This window comes from Rattus norvegicus, chromosome 6, assembly GCF_021556685.1.
Source record: "Rattus norvegicus strain SHRSP/BbbUtx chromosome 6, alternate assembly SHRSP_T2T, whole genome shotgun sequence".
In the NCBI taxonomy this organism is placed as follows: Eukaryota; Metazoa; Chordata; class Mammalia; order Rodentia; family Muridae; genus Rattus; species Rattus norvegicus.
In genome coordinates, this window is record NC_141539.1 from 55,876,444 (window position 1) to 55,896,900 (window position 20,457).

Consider the following 20,457-nt stretch of genomic DNA (forward strand, 5'->3'; position numbering starts at 1 on the left):
AGCCATTCTTTCAGTGAGACCCCTGTTTCCCTTTAGGAACTGTTTCCACATAAAGTGCTCCCCTCCTTTTCTTAGGGACCCTGGCCAGGCATTGGGCTAAGGACAAGGGACAGACAACCGCCCTGCACATCATGTGGCACAAGGAACACTCCAATGCTGGAGCATGTACCACTCAGCCATTCTAGTAGATTAAAACCAGAGGCTTTGAAGTTCCATCCCAGTCATGACTCAGCACATCGGCATATGGGGCAGATGGGTCAAGCCAAGAAACACTCAGCTGAGCTGAGCCTATGTTGACTCATCCCAGGGTTCTGAAGAGTTCATTACATCCAAGCTCAGAGAGTCTTGAATCTAGACTTGCATAGATTCCAACAGGTTCTTTATGGAAACTGGCCACAAGGAAAGTCACCCAGCCTGGCTTTGTCCCCTTTCTCAGACAAATACTATTCCTGAAGCTGCGTATGGGTAGCGAGGACACCAGTTAAGGCATGAAGCAAGCAAAATCTGTTCATGGGGCTTTCGGTATGATACATCCCAAGCAAGTTCATAGTTTCCACTGCTTCAGAAGTGGTTAGTGAGGCAGGGAAAGCAAAGGCTGTCTAGTTTCCTGCGAGCATGACACAGGCTAGCATCATCAGAAAAGAGGAAGCCTCAGTTGAGAAAATTCCTCCATAAGATTAGGCTGCAGGCAGGCTTGCAGGGCATTTTCTTAATTAATGATGATGAGGGAGGGCCTAGCCCACTGTGTGTGCTGCTGTGAAGGTTCTGAGTTCTATAACACAACAAACCGAGCAAGCCATGAGGAGCAAGCCAGCAGGCAGCACCCATCCATGGCCTCTGCATCAGCTCCAGGCTCCAGATTCCTGCCCTGCTTGTGTGCCTCTCCTGACGTCCTTCGATGACGATATGGAAGTGATAGAAGTGGACGTCAATGGACCCTTTTCCTCCCCAAGATGCTTTTGCTCATGGTGTTCCATCATAGCAATGGAGACCCCGACTAAGACAGACAGTCTCAGACCTTGGCCCTGGAACTGTTTATAATTAGTGGGGTGACAGGATCTTCTCTAACTTTCCTTGTCTATGAAACAGGGAGTGAGGCCGATGACCTTAAGTTCCACCATGGGTTGAGCATTCCATGGAGAGTTTTCTCTCCAAATTCTGCTCAAGCTACAGTGTTAGGCGGGCTCTGTGCAGTCGGGCAGCCTGCAAAACACGTTCACATCGATGTTCACAGGGACGTCCCCAAGCCCGGGATCTGCCAGGCTGTCACCTTCCAGATACTGATCTTAACACATTTGCCAGCCTCTTGGATCACCGAGCTAACCGACTGATTCGTGGGTTAGTTCTCCTAGGGCCTTGGAGGTACAGCCTCTTTCGATGAGTCACTGTCTTAGAGCAATGTAACCAGGCCGAGGCGGGGGTGGGAGCTCTCCATGTCATTCCATGGATTGAAAGTATGGTGACTTCAAGCGACATCAAGCAGAAAAGCTTGCCACTGCTGATCCTTGCTTAATGCAGTTCGTACTCCGTTACTGGCCCATGTTCAGGTTGTTCATGTGAAGCCAGTTGTCTCTTCGGTTGCTTTCTTTGGAACCAGTTGATGCTCGACCTGAAGTGTCTATTGGAAGAAAAATGGAGCTGGAGGATGAGTCCTAGGTACCAAGACGTGGTCTTTCTGCCATCCTCTGCTAGAAGGGTTTCAGAGTGCAGGCGGCCCCAAAGGTCTCCAGGAAGGTTAGAGCTTCCCAGGGAAATACCTCCAGGCAGAGGCAAACAGGGACTAATTCCTACGTACATCTTATGCACAGCTTCTCATGGGATGTATGGCTTCTTAATCAAGGGCATCAGGCAATAACAGAGCCCATTCCTTTAATCAGCCATGTCTTCTCCAGCGTGGAGACAGGTTATCTTGGGGCTACCCAGATTAAAAAATGTAATTTGGGCTAGGGAGATAAGTCAGTAAAATGCTTGCCTTGCAAACACTAAGGACCGAGTGCAATTCCCCAAGCCCACATAAAAAGCCAGACTTGGTAGTATATGCTCTGGGTTGGGTGGGAGGGGGGGCAACAGATGGGTGCCTGGTTTGCTGGGCAGACACACGAGCTTACTCAGCAATTCCCAGTCTTCAAAAAAAACCCTGTCTCAAAAAACAAACAAACAACAACAACAATAACAAAAAACAACAAGGTGTTTGTTACCTGAGGGAAAAACACACAAATGCATTCTCTAGTGTTCACATACACTTGCATACAAATGTGTACACACAACCACACATGAACATATACCCAACAAGCACACATACACACACACACACACACACACACAGAGAGAGAGAGAGAGAGAGAGAGAGAGAGAGAGAGAGAGAGAGAGAGAGACTCCTCTTTGGCAACACTCCTTTGAAGATTTATTGTATTCAGGTATATGCTTTGGATGTGTTTCTTGAATGTACATATGTGCACCACACACATGCCTGTGGAGGCCAGAAATGGGCATCAGGAGCTAAAGTTACAAGTGTTTGTGTGGGTGCTGGGAACCATACCTGTTCCTTTACAAGAGCAACATGTGCTTTTAACCTCTGGGCCATCTCTTTAGCCCCTGTGATACTCCTTTCATGGGGAAACAACTCCAAATTAAGACACAGCTCTGGTGAGATCTGCCACAGGCTTGCCAGGTTATAACTCTGGCTGTATAGGATCCTTTAGGCTCAGAAGAAATTAACTTCCATGATTAACATTCCCCCAGGAGATGAAATAACTGGCAACCTTAATACTCTGTCCATTGAGGGACATGACATGCAAAGGGGACTTTTGGGACAGCCTATCCTCCAATCGGATTTCCTCTTACTGCCACCCCTGGTGGTTAAGGGTTTTATTTTGTCACAAAAGGGGGATTAGCATGTCTTCCAGTTCATTAAAAGCTCACACACTAAGTTAACAGTGGCATTTTCTATACCTCCGTAGTGATGGGCACAGGCAGGTTTCTAAATGGAGCCCCTGGGTAACTTTACAGGACTTTGGCTTGAGGTTTTGACAGTAAAACACTACAGAGTTTACACAGGTCAAGACAGAGGGCAGCAGGTGGTTATCCACAGCCCTTCCCCCAATCACTGAGGACAAACACAGGGCAACTATTCCCTTACCCAGACCTTCGAAAGGAGTGGAGACCTCTCAACTGTCACGGCCATGCCCCATCTAGAGACCACCAGTCCCACAGTGAGGACCATGATGCATGCTCTGTGTTTCAAGGGAATATTGGGGTCCATGGATGTCTAACACTCCTTGCCCCTCAACATTACTCCAGAAACCCACAGCACAAAAGTCACCAGGGGATCACAAGCCAACTTCTGAGACGATAGACTCTGACACCATTCAGAGGGTCAATAAGTGTACCGCAAGAAGAAGAGACACTTCTTCCCGCCCATCTTCCCTTATTAATACACCAGGGAGTGTTCTGGACCTGCCGCTCACAGAAGCTGACACATTGCCATTCTCACCTCCCACCTGAGGAAAATTGTCATTGTCCCCAAGAAGGGAACTGTCCCCAAACTTTCCTCATCCAGTGTCCTGTGCTCTCACCATGTGAGCCTATGCAGAAACTGCCTGGCATTGTCTGATGCCTCCCCCCCTTCAACTCAGTCAATTCTGCCCAAATGAGAGACTTCATGGATAGATAATGCAGGAAAGTGAATTTAAGAACAAAAAGAAAACAAGTCCACTGGAAGCAGAGAGGAGTCACGGATACATACAGAAGAGCTAAGTGAAAAATGCAGACACTCAGGCATGCCGATGCCACAGTTCCAAACCCAAGTGCCTGTGTGCAGTGGCTGGCAGCCTACCTATCCCAGGTGGGTTCCACTCTGTGCTTAAGGGGAAACATGGACCTGTTGCTGCCACAGAGGTATATATTGTTACAACAGTGTTTGTCAGAGAGAGTGTTGAGAGGAGTTGCTTCGTGGAGAATGGCAGACTTTTACATTGGCAAACATTTACATTGTGGGCAGGAGGCAGACTCACAGAGACAAGTGTAGGCTAACACAACCGTGTTTCCCAGGATGCTAATACAGAAGTGAGCACGGCCAGGGCTGTCTCCATTCGTTTGCTGCCTTTGTGACAGGATATTGAGGATAGGCCATTGCTGATGAGAAGAAATTTATGTAGCTCAGTGTTCTAGAGACAAAAAAAATAAGGTACAGGCTGGCATCTGTGTGGCTTCTGGGGAGGGCCTCAAGTTTCACTTCATGGCAGAAAGCAGAGGGGCCAGTGGGTGTATGCAGAAAGCATGGACCAAGCTCAGGAGTCAAAGCATCACTCTCTTCATGAGGTTTCTGCTCTCTACCACCAAACCCCTCCCCGGATGCCTCCCTGGATACGTTTCAAAGGGGACAAACCCTATTCAACCTGGAGCAGTTCCATATCTGTTATTTTCCAATGAAGGCATAGGCCGGAAGAGCAGCCAAGTGACTATTACCGTAAGTAGGGTAATTCAATCCCTTTAAAGGGTTGCCAAGAATATCTAGTATTTGAACATGGGCCATCATTTCCCTCAGAACCCTATGGTTTAAACATAACAAAACCCAACTCAACGAACTGACAAAGGCACTTGGCGATTCCCACAAGAGGAAATGATCTGAGGCCAGGACCAACCGCGGTAGTGGTGGACACATGTGCTTGACGTGACGAAACAGCATTCATCACAGCTCCATTCCAGTTGCAGCCATCCTCTGGCTGGCAGGCCCTCTCCTCAGCCCATCAATTAGCCAATTCTGACTTTCCAGATTGGCAACCAGTACCTACAGTTCTAGTCTCGTTGGTCCACCGTGGGAAATGTACCCATGTCACAGAACTTGGGGGCAGCAGCCGTCTGAATGGCCTGGTGTAGGTCATGTGCTTAGTTACAGATCCAGCAAATTTTGTGAGTCCACCAGAACACAGAGCCTAACATAGAAAATGGTTGTTGCCTGAGAGATATCGAGCAGGTGGCAATCATAGCTTCCACCCCAAGAAGGCAGTTGAGCAAAAATTCTCAAACTGTCTTTAACCTCTTTAACTACCAACCAAACCAAATGGTTTTTAACTCTGTGTGTGTGTGTGTGTGTGTGTGTGTGCGTGCATGTGCATGTGTGCACATGCAAGTGTCTATGTGTGCTTGTGTGCACACAGTGCTAGAATTCAAAGCCAGAGCTTTCTGTATGACAAGCATGGCTCCCTAATCTCGGTCATTATAATTTCCTGGTGAATTTATCAGTTGGAGTTCCTACAGACGTGAAACTTACTTAACGGCTCAAAGAGTCTCCACATGGCTCAGGGTAGAAAAGTAAGTTGTGCTCCGACTCAGTGAACAGTACTCAGTTTCCACCTGTTCAGCACCAGGCCTTTGTTACGGTGCTGCCATGAGCATCTCTGTCCCTCTGCCACACCCTACCCCCTACCAAGACAATCTCTTCCAGACTCACGATGCCTCACCGATGGCACAGCCTAGTGCATGCCTGAGGCCCAGCTGGGACGAGTCTATAACAGAGCTCTGATACCTGCCACAGTGAGGTAGCATCCAGAACATGGCAGCTTTGCTGTTACTATAATAAAACGCCTGAAGCAGTTACCTTATAAAGATAAAATGCTTCCCTTGGCTTATTGTCCTAGAAGGTCCAGCCCAAGACTGGGAAGATCTACTTCTTTGGGCTTCTGGTGGGGGTGCGAGATGTCAAAGACAGAGAGCATAGGCAGAGAAAAGTATTTACCCCCAGGGGCAGGGGGATAGAAAGAGGCTGTCCAAAATTCCCTTCAAGGACTAATTCCCAGCACCCTAAACCCCTCCTACCAGGTCCCACTTCCTAATGGTTCCACTGCTAACTGTGCCACCCTGGAGCAGGCGCATGCCTTTACCTCGGACCTTTGGGTGAGTCATTTCCAAAGCAGTGTCCCGTGTCCCAGGTTTGGGAAAGTATTAAAACGCTAAGCTGGCATCCGTAAGACCGTGCCCACTACACTTCCCTAAAAGCTCAGGCTGCTTGTCTCTTCCTGCCTTTGGTGAAACTGAGAAATCGAATCAAGGCTCTTTGTACATGAGCCCTCCCAGTCATACCATGAACCTATGTCTATCATAACAAAAGGAATATTGGCCCTTAATACTCGAATGAAAATGTGCCTTGAAGACATTTCTTCTCAATGAGACTGGCTGACTGGAAGCTCACCCTTTCCTTATGAAGAAGATATCCAAGCGGGTCTTGAGCATGGCTATACCCCTAATCACCTTGGAACTCCTACAAGTTCAGCCTGTTATAGCCATGTACAGATGCCTCTCTGAGCTGCTACAACCAACAAAACGTCTCCCCAGCCATGAATGGAAACCTGCCAAAGTCTCCCGGGTTGACAATTTCTGAAGGACTCAAGGATGCTCCAGAGGACAAGCTTGACTTTCTGCTTATGTCTGTGAACTGCTCTAAGGAGCCACCCCTCCCGACCCCCCCACCCATGAAACCCTCAGATTAGCCAGAGCGTAAGTGAAGGGGAGGAGAGGCACGGGACAGACTCGTTTATGTGCTATGGCTTTGAAAGATGTGCAGCTTTCCCCTTTAAGCAGAGGTCTCCGACCTAACACAGGAGCATAGCCGTTCTATCTTGTGAACATGTAACCCAACCATAAAGCATCTCCTGGTGGAAAACATTGGTGTCATCGCCAACACGTGGTTATATTTAATAAATGTAAAGAATAAGGCCAGAGGGAATGACAACCGCTGCAGAACATCTCAAGCGTGCCAGGAATGCACAGCTCCTGGGAAGTGCCCGGGAGAGCAGTGTTGGAGTGTGATATGTTCCACTACCCTGTGGACGTGAGCAGAATCTGGGCTTTGACAGGACACCTTTCTCCTTGCGACCCTCCAGCTTCACCATTCCTAAGGAGGCGGCAGGTGCCCCAGGAGACCACTAGGTGTCGCTGTGAACGTGGGAGAGCCAGGCCTTTCTCTGAGAAGGGCAGGCACGGCTAGGTCTGTTTTCAATCAACACGTTGTCGGTTTTTCTCCCCGAGGCCCCAGGGGTGTGCTAGGAATTTTTATTTCTTAAGAAATCCTGTGTGATTCAGTTGCCCTTTGTCGGTCCTGCTTGAGAGAATGAAATCATCCTTGCTTCTGGCAGCCCCACTCCAGGCAGGGGACTTCCCAGCAGGAGAGCCACCAGCTATAGCCCCTACCTCAGGTCTCTCTTCTTGTCCCCATTTTTCTTCCTCTTTCTTCCCCTTTTATTTCTATCTCCTGTCAGTGACACTATGACCTATTCCCTATCAAAGTCCCCATCCTGGAGGCCTCCTTTAACCCTCAGGATGTTCAAGACACCCAGAGCAGAGTGTTCTCTTCGCATCTGACTCAACCCCAACCCTACCCTTTGAAATCTTCTGCCACAGGACCGGCTATGAAGCCTTTGGCGGCACTAAGGTTCTGAACCTTCCTACCACTGTAGTGTTGTGCTGACTCCCAGCCAGGTTAAGAACCATTGCTAGCTCTTTCCGAGCTTCTGTTCTCTGCTAGGTAGTGCCTTCAAGGGCACACACCAAGCAGAAAGATTGATCCGAAAGCTTTCAGGTAACCCAGCATGTAGCAGACATAGGTGGAAAGTGCTTTGAATTACCACAGGGACATTCATATAAACATGGTGACAGCCATGACAGAATTTGGGACCTTCATTCTCTTGAATCTGCAGAAAGATGTCATTAAAAGAACAGAATCCAGGAGTGTCCTTAGAGATGCCCACACTGTGACTTACTACAACCTCCTTTACTGTGTCACAGTAATACTGATTAATTTGCGAAAAGACCAGCTTGGGGGGTGCTGCTTTGGTCAATAGCTATAGTTTGCTTGGCAGAGGGCCATGCTAACTGTCCTGGAGCCTTCCTGGAAAAGACCACTTGTGGGTAGCCGGCTGCTGTCTCCCCTCCAGGTTTGGGCAGCATCTCCTGGTTTCCAATAACCACATTTCTGCTGTGGTTTGGGGGAGATGGCAACAAGCCAGGTTCTGACCTTGGGTGTCTGAGGCTGCCTCTGAAAGTGTTGAGACCACAGGCCCTGGAAGCTCCTGCACAAAATTGGAGAGTGACCAACCTGGAAAGACTTTCCCAGAAGCAGATCTGGATCAGACAGGTGAAGGAAAGGAGCAAAAGAGGGGCAGTGCCTCTGCTGGCAGACATAAGTAACTGTTTCCCTTCAGCCTAGGAGAGAAAGTCTCCTGGCTCTCCTCTGCCTTGAGAGGCGCCTGAGTCAAGAAGAACCTGCGTTTGCTGAGCTGCATGTATGCCATGTGGTCCTCTCATCTTGGGTGCCATTATGATGTATAAGTATGTGGGAGAGCTAAGGAGAAGCAGACGGATTTGTGCACTGTGAAAAAAGAGGAACTGGAGACACTCGAGGATGTGAGGAACAGGCTGATATAAGAGGCCTGCGCTCCCATCTGAGGCCACGGTGATGTCCATGCCGTTGCTGCTGCTGAGTGCCATGTCTGAGCCTGTGGTCATGCCCCAGTGGAGGTTTGAGTCAATGTTTGTGGCCCATGTTACCACCAAAGACCATGCAGATGTCCCTGGTCTGGGCTGCTGCCTGGGGCCATGTTGATGTCCAAGGGCTGCCCCGAGCTGGCCCCGCCCCTCACCTGCTCGGGCACTCTGGGAGAGCATGCTGCACCTCTCCTGGGCAGCACAGTACAACGGGCTCTGGTGAGGAGTCAGGAGAGCCAGCTGTAAGGCAGTGAGAACAGGAGAGCTGGTCCCACCCTTTGCAGACACTTTTCCTTTTTACACCATCCAAAGCAAAGTCCTGGGTTGGGCAGGGCTGTGTGAGGCTCTTCAGTCAAAAGATTCATTTAGGGTCTGATCATCTAACACCTTCAGAACACAAATCAAAGGCTTTCACAGTTGAGCCTTCCCCATATAGGCAGAGGACACACCGCTCAGCTGACTTCCTGGCTCTTGGCTCCTAAGTATATTCTCCAAACTTCACTTTCTCATCTGTACTAAGGAGATGAAACTCGGACCCTACTCAGAAAATGCTGTGAGAGCTAGCAATCAGGTGGGGCGAGGTCTCACTTATTAGACCATGGTAACCCAGAGGCTTGTCCAGCAGATTGCAGACTGCTGTGGGTGGTGTGTGTGTGTGTGTGTGTGTGTGTGTGTGTGTGTGTGTGTGTGTGTGTGCTGGTGTGGGTGGTACTCCAGACCAGGCCTGGCCCCTCAAGCCAACTGGATGGGATCTTGGAAAGGTCAAATGCCACACTGTGAGGCCATACCGACAAACTGTCACCTATCTGTTCAAGATCCTTGCAAGACCCTCATGCACTTCTGGGCTGAACGTGCAACAGAGCAGCTACTGTGAGATGCAATTTGGCAGCATCTCATAAAAGCTGTTACCATGTGACCTGTTAATCCCTTTCTGAGACACATGCCCCAAATAAATAAGAACAGCATCCATGCAAAAGCCTGTAGGATAGTGTTCATTGCAGCAATATTCCCTGTATCAAAAAGAAGGAAACAACCAAAATAAACAGCCACTAATGAATGAAGGAATACATGGTGCATGCATGCAATGAACTCTGACTTACGTAGCTAGGAAACGAATGACGTACTAATACCCCTAAGATGTGCCTGGACCTTGGAAACGTTGTGTTAAGTGAAGCATGAAGAACAGAGATGGATAAATAGTTAAGGGGCCCATTTATATGAAATATCTTAATAGGCAAATCCGTAAGACAGAAAGATGATTAGCAGGTGGTAATGCCTGGTAGATGACTGTTCACGAGCACGGGGAAAACATTTGGGGATTAAATTGGGGTGCTAATGGCATTGCTTTGTGAATACAGTCAACCCCACTGGATCCTATGGCGTGTGAATTGAATCCCAATGAAACGGTTACTTTTGAAAAGCCCCTTGGCACGCCAGCTGGAGTGAGTGCGTGCGCCCTGACTGGATGAACAGATGAGACGGGCAGTGCCGGCGTGGAGCTCTTGTGAGCTTTGCCTATAAATCAGATTAACCAACCTCGGCTGTGCCAGCTCCCAGGAAGCCACAACCAGAACAGGCTGCTTCGTGAGAACGTTAACATTTCTGAGCGTGCTGAGGTCTAGAACTCGGACTTGCTCACTCCATGTTTGGGCTGCTTCTCCTCTAGACTCTATGCAGAAAGATGACAAGGTTTCTAAGCGTGCCTGCCCCCCTGTGGTTAGGAGACTTCTAGAAGAGAAATTCTGGGTTGGTTTTCCAGACCCAAGACTAGGAGTCTGGAAAATTCTGATCTGCACCTACAGCCACAGAAGGTTGCACCATTTCAAGCCCTGAGTGCTGGCTTCCAAAGAACGTATGAGGAGTCATGCGCAAAAGTGAGCTTGTCTCCTTGTAGCTCAGGTCCCCAGTAGGAAGCAGGCAAGCAGAACTGTCCTTTTCTGCACTGAGCTGATCCAACATACTGCTTATTTGGGTTGAGCAAGAAGCCTTTAGCCTTTCGTGGAGTCGGGTGAGGAATTCTGACTAAGAAGCCCTGACCAAACTTGTCTCTCTGTGTCTTGGTAGCATTGCTTAGAATCTTGGCAGGAAATTCAATGCTGCAGAAGCACAGAGGGTTCTCTACCCTGCCAGTACATCTCCAGGGCAATGGCTATGGTGGGCTAGATACCAGGTGTCGCCCTCAGGGGAAGTCTTCGTGTAATATACTACTTGGGGAGAGTCCACAAAGGACCTTTTACCTGATACAGGAACAGCCCCCGAGAGAACCCAGCACTTACTTCTTCCCTGAGACCCTACTTCTAAAACAGAGCTGTAAGATTTCCACGGTCCCCATCTCTGCTGCCTGGCCCAAGCCACCACTGTCTCCTGTCTGGATTAATCCAATAACTACTCATTGGTCTTCTCCTTCGATGTGGGTCCTTGCTCTCTTCACATCTGGTCTCACGTCAGCAATCAGTGACGCTTTCAGCCCCTCAGGGGCTGTAATGGCTCCCCATCGCTTTGGGAGAAAAAGCCATGGTAACAACCCACAAGGCCCTCGGAATGTGCAAACTCCTCTCCAAACACCTATGACGTCATGTCCCCAACACCCCATAGCTCTCTGTCTGGAAGGTTCTTCTCAGGTATCTGAATGGTCCCCTCCACACTGACAGAGTCTCCCCTTCACTGTGTGAGCCTTCCCTGAGCTTCTCTTTAGGGTAGGGCTCCTGGTCCACTGGAACACCTGCTTTTTCTCAAGGTAGTAAATACCATTAATATATCATCTATAAATGTGTACAGTTTCCTTCTCTCAATAGAATTATAGATGAAGTCTCAAGGGAAAAGCAAAGACTGTTAATGGAGTCAGACACACTGTAATGGTGGTGGAGGTGGGGTTCTTCAGGTATGCTCTGTTTGAGGCTGCTGGTCTGGAGAAGCTGTGGGTGGGATTGGTGTGTCTTTGCTTTTCTCTGATTGGTCCTCAGTTAGAACCAAGGCCCACCCACTTGTGGCCTATTTTGACATTTAGCAGCCTAGACTGTGGTGGCAACAGTCATCTTGCCCCCACTGATACTCAGCAGGCAGCTTCCTGGGCTGAGAACTGTGGGTAAGCAAGGTACTTCACTGGGAAGGTTGTGGGTCAGATCTATTTTTATATATGGCCCAGCCACAATTTACTTCATGGCTCTCACCCCTCATTAGAACATAAACACTGCTATGTTCACCACTATGTCTGAGCTATGTCCTCGCAGCTCAGAATGGTGTCCTCTTACTTTGTAACACTTGGTAGCAGCTAGCTGATTATGGGTCTGTTTATTTAGATCTAGAAGCTGGGGCCACCATATGTTGGTAGAAAGCACACCTCAACTCTACCTGATTTCAGCCCAGTCCTTCAAACGTTTGCTGAATGCTTGCTACATACTGTGGTAACCACTCAAGGCTGCATAACACAAGTATAACCTGAGAACACATCAAACGGCAGTTTAGTGCTTCGATATATGCTCAAAACTAATCCTCAACTTCGATTTCTTCCCATCTTTAACACCCTCCCAGGTTCAAGGTCTTATTTCAGACACTGTGCTGGCCCGCGTCTACTTTCCTCCAGCCCTCATTCAGTTCTTAAGACGTACGCGTGAGGTAAGAAAGGAGGGCAGAGGGGGCTGTTTGAGGGGAAGGAGTGATGGGGTTGACACAGATGCTCACCACTGCACCAAGATCCCTGGTCTCCTCTGTGAGCTGGTCAACTTGTCTTGGGTTATTACCACAGAGCAAGTGCCACAGTTTGTCCTGAGATGGGCGACACATAGGAAAGTCTGGGTGATCTGGGTCTCCCTTCCCTCCTCACTTGACTTTTTCATGGGATCCAGATTTAAAAGCCCCATTTGGCCACAGGATTTATCAACACATGGGTGTACGTTTACATCATCTGAGGCTGTCCTCCACTTGGGCATCTCAGGTACTTTTTGACAGTCTCCTCAGTAAGTAAACACATATACATAGGCACGCACGCATGTATACACGCACACACTACACACACACACACACAAGCACACACACATGCACACACACGCACCCGCACACACAATTCTGAGTTACCTATTACTCTACAAAGGAGATTCAATGCTTGGGTCAATTTGCCTTTCAGATAGACACTGAAGGAAATAGTTTTTAGAAAAATGAAACGAGACAGTTCACCCACAGCCTACAGTCTGTCGTGGCAGACGAAGGGCAGGCAGCTAGTCTTTGGGTTCTCAGCCGTGGACCTCAAACTCATGAGGCCAAATACGCAGCAGGAGGTGGGGATAGCTGCGCTCTCCTCTGACGCCTCCAGCTGTCCTTGCCCCATTCCTTGGGCTCCTCTGGTCTCAGCTAAGGACACTCAGCTCTGTTCTTCACTCAAACCTGGGGTCTCTTAAAGCCTGGTCTCCTGCTGGTCTCGCAGAGAGCGGAGAGCTCCCCACATCCAACTTTCTACATCCTTAATGGTCTGGTAAACTGCTATGAAGCCCCAGCAGCCTGCATGCTGTCAGAGAGCTTCATTTGACTTGCATGGATGCCGAGAATTTCCGAAGAAAGTGTTTGAGTCAGGACTCTGCAGACTTAAAAAAAAAAAAAAAAAAAAGCCAACACTTCACCCACTTTAACCCCCACGAGGGAATGGCTCAACCTTCTTTTGCAAGATTTATACCCATTCAAGGGAGTTCCCTGGCAGCCCAGTGTTATTAATAAATCATGTCTCCAGCTAGGTCAGTTTTACAAACGTCTGCTTTTCCTAAGAGGCCACGCCAGCTCAGGCACACAGAGAAAACCTGCCACTGTGCTCTCTGCCTGAGGTCTTCGTCTGCTGGAGGGTTTCTGCTGTGGACCCTCCACAGTGGGGAAGTGGGTTGCTGTAGAGATGGATCCTCACGGACTCTTGCTGGTATTTATTGCACTAAGGCCTCCGCAAGTTGGGGAACAAGACACTGAGAGCAGCTGAGGCCTGTGCAGCATTTCTAAGGCTCTGCTGCAAAGCTCCTGTTCAGTTCTATTGCGACACTTTCAGCTCAGTGTTCAGGCCCACAGGAAGTTGGGGGTCTACCACTGGGTAGAGCTTCCTTGTGTGTATACACTTAGACCTGATGGCAGGAAATGGGAAGAAGCAGGCAGGGGTTATATTATTTCAGACCGGTATTATTTCAGCTTTGAAAAACTGTATTTCATCCCATGAGTCATCTTCATTCGAATAGGTAAAACACAAAGGACCGACAATCCCAAGAGTCAGCAAGGAAGCAGGGCAACTGGACCTCTCAGTCCCTGACGCTGGTATACACGGGAGCCACCACCTTAGAGTTCGGAGGCAGCGTCCAGCTGTCGCTCTGCCTCCTCCAACTGGGGCAAAGCCGTAGAAGCGCATCACGGCATCGGATAGAGTAGAACTGGATCACTGTTGTGAGCTCAGCATGATGGTCTCCCACTTCGATGGGTTTTTAAAAGGCAAAACTCATCTATGATGAGGAAAAGAAGAGTGGTTGTCTCTGGGAGACGCCTGCATACTAACAGGGTAAACATCTCACATCGGCTTGCTTTGCCAAATGCAAGACACCTCCAAATAAAACGAAGTAAAATAAAATAATAACATCGTATTTCTTCTTCCCAAATGAATGTCTCACAGTGTACTGTCTATGTCTTTAAAAAACGACTCATGGTCTTTTGCAAAGGTGTATGGTGTTGAGCTGTATTTATTTATTTATTTATTTATTTATTTATTTATTTATTTATTTATTTATTTATTTATTTATTTACACTGTCACTGTCTCAGACACACCACAAGAGGCCATCAAATTCCATTACAGACGGTCGTGAACCACCATGTGGTTGCTGGGAATTGAACTCAGGACCTCTGGAAGAGCAATCAGTGCTCTCTCTTTCCACTGAGCCATCTCTCCAGCCCTTGAGCTGTGTTTATAAGTGAACACAAGGACAGACATATTAGAGGATACGAGCTGGGAAGCTGGGCTGAAAGGGCTGCCTGGCTGCCACTGTGAAGAACTGAGGAGAAGAACAGAAGACCGTAAGGGGGCGACTTGGCATTCAAATGTAGGCACTCTCTCATCATGAACCCGGGTAGCCGTGAGCCTAGAGAGAAAAAAATCTCTATGCCTTTTCGGAAAAGGACCGTTATGTTCTAAAACCCCATTTCAGAACTATTTTTAAATGTTTTGGCAGATTTGGGACCCTGGTTACCTGAATGCCTTCAACCCACATCTGTGCCCCTGTACCAAACACTGCTACTGTCCCTGTGAAATTTAAGGAGGCACACCCCCGCCTCGTCACACACACAGGCTCGCCCCAGCCCTCGTGAGGGGCTGGCAAATACACACCTGTTATTTCCCTGTGTGTTTAGGGACTGAGGCTTCTCCAGCTGTGCCTCTGGGCTGGGTGCTGGGCTCGGGCCAACTGGGCAGCTGGGTTAACGGGCCTTTCCACTTTCTGGCACCAGTTTTTGAGTTGAATTCATATATTTCCCCGGTAACTAGAGGGCAGATAATAAAGAAATCATACGAAACAAAAAACTGAACAATTCTGCTTTTACCTACTTCCCCCCTGTTCTGATGATCAGGAAGGATGAGGAAAGGTATGACCCCCACCCACCCCTGGGGTGGAAAGCAGTTTGTGAGGAGCCCAGTCAGTCTTTCAATGTCTGCCTTTCCCCCAAGCTGTGCAGCTCAGACAGACAGACAGACAGACACACACACACACACACACACACACACACACACACACACACGAGACTTCTCTAGATAGGAAGGTTTGCAGGCTCAGCTGGATGAGGGGGCCATGTAAATTTTGAGTTCCTTGTGACCATCACTTAAATTAGGTTCAATTTCTAGTGGGGTTACCCAATAGGATCTGATTTATTTTTGTTTTAAAAGATCCTTGTATCCTCCATAAAAAGGAATTCATTAAGTAAGTGCTGGAGCCTTTGATTCCACCGGGCTGGCAGAGAGTGTAGACACAGACAAACTGATCTGGGGATGAGGAGGGGCAGCCATTTTTCTTGTGTCAGAGCCAGCAGACGCTAATTGATGTGTTTGTTCACATTAGGCCAGTTGGCTCATTTCTTCCCCCCTTTTCTTCTCTCAGGCACATAAGAACCGCAGAAGTCCTCCCTGGCTTTCTCTTTGTGCGCTTGGGTTTGAGGCAAGCCGGGCTCCTGCCACTGCAAAGCAGCACAAGTGGCCTCTCTCGGCTCAGGATCCCACCAGCACTTATGCTAATGTGGGCACATTATGGTAACAAGTACCTAATAATAGAGGGAAATTTAATTCCAACAGCAGCGGCTTCTCACTGGAGAAGAGCCATCCTCCTTCTGAGGACTGAAGCCGTTTGCATATGAGGGTGGCAGGGAGCCAGCACACTCGCCTCCTGAATTTGGTTTCCTTCCCTTTATTCGCGTCTATAATTGAGCCTTTGTAAGCGGAGGGATGTGTGTAAAGGAGCTAAATTTGGAGCTGATTTCAGGGGGCAATGAGAGCTCTGGAGGCCAGCTTTACCTTATGTTCATCGTGTCAACCAAGTTCTTGGCCCCGGTCTGGGGGTGGGGGAGCCAAACTTGCCACTTCTGCTACTATTAAGAGGGCACTAGATGCGTGCAGGAAGGGCCGGGTAGGTGAGAGAGGATCAGTGAGCAGGGAAAAAGACTATGACTTCTTGAGTTCACTGCTTTCCTTTACTAGTTTGTAAATAGGCGGTGGGGGAGGAAATAACACCCTAGAGAGCAAGCCTGCAGGTGGGAAGCGGCGGAGGCATAAGGGGAGGGGCGAGGGAGGCAAGCCACGCCCACAGGTCTGTCCCAGCGCCACTCTGCACCCTTCTCAGCCAAGTTATAGCCTAAAATGGTCAGCCTCACATTATGGATGAGGGGCCAAGGTGCTGACCAGTACTTAAGAGAAGGATACTAGACACTCTTCCCAACTCTTCGAGCCCAGAACACACGAAGCATTCCCATAAGTGGTGTCCTTTTGGTTACCTGGGTCTACGGCTTCTCCATCAAAGACAGAGTTCATCTGAATAGATTCCTAAGGCAAAGAGACAGTTTCAAGCACAATCCCAAGGTTCTCCCCAACCAAGGCTACCCATCCTCACAGGCTGAGCTCTTCTTTTTTGTAAACAATGCTAAGCCCAGACTAGTCTTGAACTTGACATGTGGCCAGGTCTGCCCTTCTTGATTCTACCTCCCAAATGCTGAAATTACAGGTTTTTACCACCACGCCTGGCTTTCCTTGCTCAAAACAAGCTTTGAGATATTAATTTATTCAACAGCCATTGGGCCATAGGTTAGGGACACCATGGTGAACCAAGCAGGAATGTCTGTCTACTTAACTTGCCACTGAGCAACAGGGGCCACAATGAAGACACATGGCTATGATAAGAGACGCGTCAGATGCTATGGGACGCAAGCATCGAGGACTAAGATTCACATTACCTCAGGGCATCACTGCCAGGCAGAGCTGGAAGCACGTCACAGGAGCACTTACCTTAGGCCTTGGCATCCCAGCCAGGTACTCTGCCCTGCAGCTACCTACCTTGCCTTACTGATGGCCCTCACAAAAGCCAACAGAACCACAGCTAGGCCTTCCCTAAGCCCCACCCTCCATGATTGTTATTTGTGATGGTTTGCCTTCTCTTGGCACAGGGAGTGGCACTATTAGAAGGTGTGGCCTTGTTAGAGAAAGTGTGTCACTATAGGGTGGGCTCAGAGACCCTCCTCCTAGCTGCCTGAGGATGCTCAGTCTGTTCCTGGCTTCCTTCCGGTGAAGATGTAGAACTCAAGCTCCTTCTGCACCATGCCTGCCTGGATGCCGCCATGTTTCTGCCTTGATTATAATGGACTGAACCTCAGAACCTGTAAGCCAGCCCCAATTAAATGTTGTCCCTTATAAAACTTACATTGGTCATGGTGTCTGTTCACAATAATAAGACCCTAACTAAGACAGTATTGTATGGCATCCCTCAACTCTGAGCTTTGTCTAGGTGCCTGTCCCCAATCCATGGATAGCCTTTCACTCTATGATACCGACCCCCCAAAATGGCAAAAACAAGGTCTCCAGCAGGCTAGTAAGAAGCTTCTTAGGGAGTGGCAGTCTTTTCAATGTGGCTTTTCCCGACAGCTACCATCTATCCACTTCCCCATAGCTTTTGGGTGCTGAAGAGAAGTAAGAATCTCATGTGTTTCAACTACTAGATCATCTCTAAGAAGCCCCACATTTTATGTCATGAAGGTTTATTTATTTAATAGATCAACATGGCACAGTTTTAAGGCCATCTATGCATGGCATTGCCCAGGTTCCCTAGGGTGCTTCTTTTAGATGGTAAGACCTTGGAGGCCAAAAGCTGTCCTTGCTCCCATTAGTAGACTAACCTGAAAGGAGAAGCAGTAAGATACTGAGTGTAAAGCAAAAATCTCCCTTCAGCTGTACTGACTGCCATCCCTCCCCGTGATAAACATTAGATCACAGCAAGGTTTGTCCTGGGGGAAGCAGGGAGGAGATAAGGGCAGTTATTAAGTTTTATCTCTTCCTGATGAGTCTATCAGGCTCAGTAAGAGACAGCGGAGGAGGGTTAGAGGGCTGGTTTGAATGAGAATGGCCTCCATAGCCTCATATGTTTGATTACTTGGTCCTCAACTGGTAGAACTGTTTGGGAAGGATTAGGATGTGTGGTCTTGTTAAGTGAGATGTGTCACTGGGGATGGGCTTTCAGGTTTCAGAAGCCCAAGCCACTCCCATCCCCCCTAAATCCCCTCTCCCTCTCCCCCATGGCTGTGTCTCAAGATGTAACCCTTAGCTACTGTCCCAGTGCCATGCCTGCCTGCCTGCTGCCATGCTTCCTGCACTGATGGTCATGGACTCAAATCCTTTGGAACTGTGGGCCCCACATATATCACTTAAGTTGCTTTAGTGTTTTATCCCAGCAATAGAAAAGTAAGACAATGAAGGTGTGACTCTAGCCAGCCTGTGTGCAGCACATAGTGAGACATCTGTCTGTTTTTATGAGATTTTTTCCCAGGTATTGTCTTGGAGTGGCTGTCCTTCCTCCCATTTCATGGTGAGGAATCTACAGCTTCCAAAGGCTTGGGGGTCCACAGGCTCATGTGGCTAAGGAGTAGGTGAAGCCAAGACCAGACCCAAGCTGTGGACTTTCTTTGTTACTTTCTTGCAAGGTTGTGGAAGGGTTGAGAAAAAAATTAAATCCTGTGGAACATTGCAACACTTGTTCTGGTCTTTAAGCTCTGTCTGCTTCCCCAGCGTACCCTGTTGGAGAGCTGGTGTGGATAATAAATACCACAACTCAATACTTATGAAATCCAGAGCAAATATATGAGCAGACATGTCCAGTGAGGGAAAGAATCCTATCAGGATCTTGTCATGAAGCTATGTCAGTGGCCAAATGCATGAACCTCCCAGAATGCACAAATGCTCTGCCAGAGCCTGGTTCTCTATGTGTGCAGACAGAGGCAGGGTGACACTACCCAGCTCCCAGGCAGGGTTCCTGTGACTGACCACACTTACCACCATGGCCTCTCTCTTCGTACTCTTTCTACTCTTTGTGTCTGCAGGGGAAAGAACAAGGCAGCGTTGAAGCTTCCTAGATGCTAAACTGACCTTAACATTCTGCTCACGGTGGGATTTCCCTGAGCAGACGGACTTCAGTCTCACAGGCAGAGCAAAGCTCTTGTTTTTGTTCTATTGCTGGTGTTTTGTTTGTTTGGCTGCACACCTGTTACTTGACAGCCTTCAGGTTTCTTAGAAAACATACATGTGTATGGGCAGCACATGATTAAAATACCAAAACTCTTTCTGGATTATTTATACTGGTCTTAGAAAGTTAGCTCTCAAATGGAAAAAAAGACTACCTGTTCATAACAAGTGATTTTTGACATCCATTCCCGATATCCAGATTAAAAGTAACTGAGTTTGGGGCTGGAGAGATGGCTCAGTGGTAAAGAGCACTTACTGCTCATGCAAAGGACCCAGGTTTGACTCCCAGCACCCACATGGTGGCTCACAACCATCCATTACTCCACTCCAAGGGCTCTAATGTCGTCTTCTGACCTCTGAGGGCATCAAGCATGCTTATATGCACATATACACAAAAATGAAATGAGTAAATCTAGTTAAAAAACTAAGAATCAAGCTAGTCTATGACATTTCTGTTATTAAGACACACTTTCTCTATGTGATCAATAACCATTATAATCAAAGTCTGAACCCTGCATTTATGCACTTTGTGCGTATCTGCATGCCCCATGGATACAATGACTTAAGCAAACATTTTTTTAAAATTATAGAACTGTACATTCTATGTCCTGTCTCTCCCCATAGCTTGGAGCAGCCTTGAGGTGACAACTCTTTGCCCAGGTTCCGATGAGATATCTCCTTGGGCCTGGGACTCTCAGTAGATCTTGCTCAATTGACCAATTAATTAGTCTGACCTAATGAACCATGTGAGCAATGATCAAATCCATTGCAATCTGAGAAGAGCGTGTCAGTGTTCCTACAGAAGAGGCACTTGTTCAAGACTGAGCACTCACTGTCATTGGGAGCAGCCACCCCCTCCACGGGCAGCAGTCAGGAAATGCTGGCCGTGTGTAGTGCATATCCCTACTAAGGATGAGCTAGGTTCCCTGGGAGAGACCTAGATGATTAAACTGAGTCTGCTAGAGATGAACATGGGTAGAAAGTAGGCAAGGCCCAAGTGAGTGGACCAAGTAAGCCAAAGGCACCCTGCACTCTGCACCCTGCACCCTGCACTCTGCACCCTGCACCCTGCACCTTGCACCCTGCACCCTGCACCCTGCATCCTGCACTGTGTATCTTTGCACCCTGCCCTTCTTTGATCCAGCAATAGATGCTTTTTGCTTCCCCATTAAAGACATGGATATTCCCCGATTGAGCCCAAGTTTGAGCCTTTTAGCGCAGTATAAAAGAGCAAGCAAAAGATCGCAAGCGGACC

General features: G+C 48.3%; 1 protein-coding gene across 2 annotated transcripts in view; it reads right to left on the reverse strand.

Annotated features, from left to right (window-relative positions):
* Positions 1–13,622: 13,622 nt before the first annotated feature.
* Cdhr3 (cadherin-related family member 3) overlaps positions 13,623–20,457 on the reverse strand; it is a 60,742-nt gene continuing 53,907 nt past the window's right edge. The window contains exons 16-19 of one of the 2 annotated variants that reach the window (XM_087554941.1): positions 19,014–19,054; positions 16,472–16,520; positions 14,823–14,974; positions 13,623–13,946 (exon numbers count right to left, since the gene is read on the reverse strand). The gene's annotated coding sequence lies outside the window, so the exon portion shown is untranslated. Of the gene's footprint in view, positions 13,947–14,213; positions 14,578–14,822; positions 14,975–16,471; positions 16,521–19,013; positions 19,055–20,457 lie in introns of those variants that run through there. The other variant, XM_087554940.1, reaches the window with a different exon arrangement.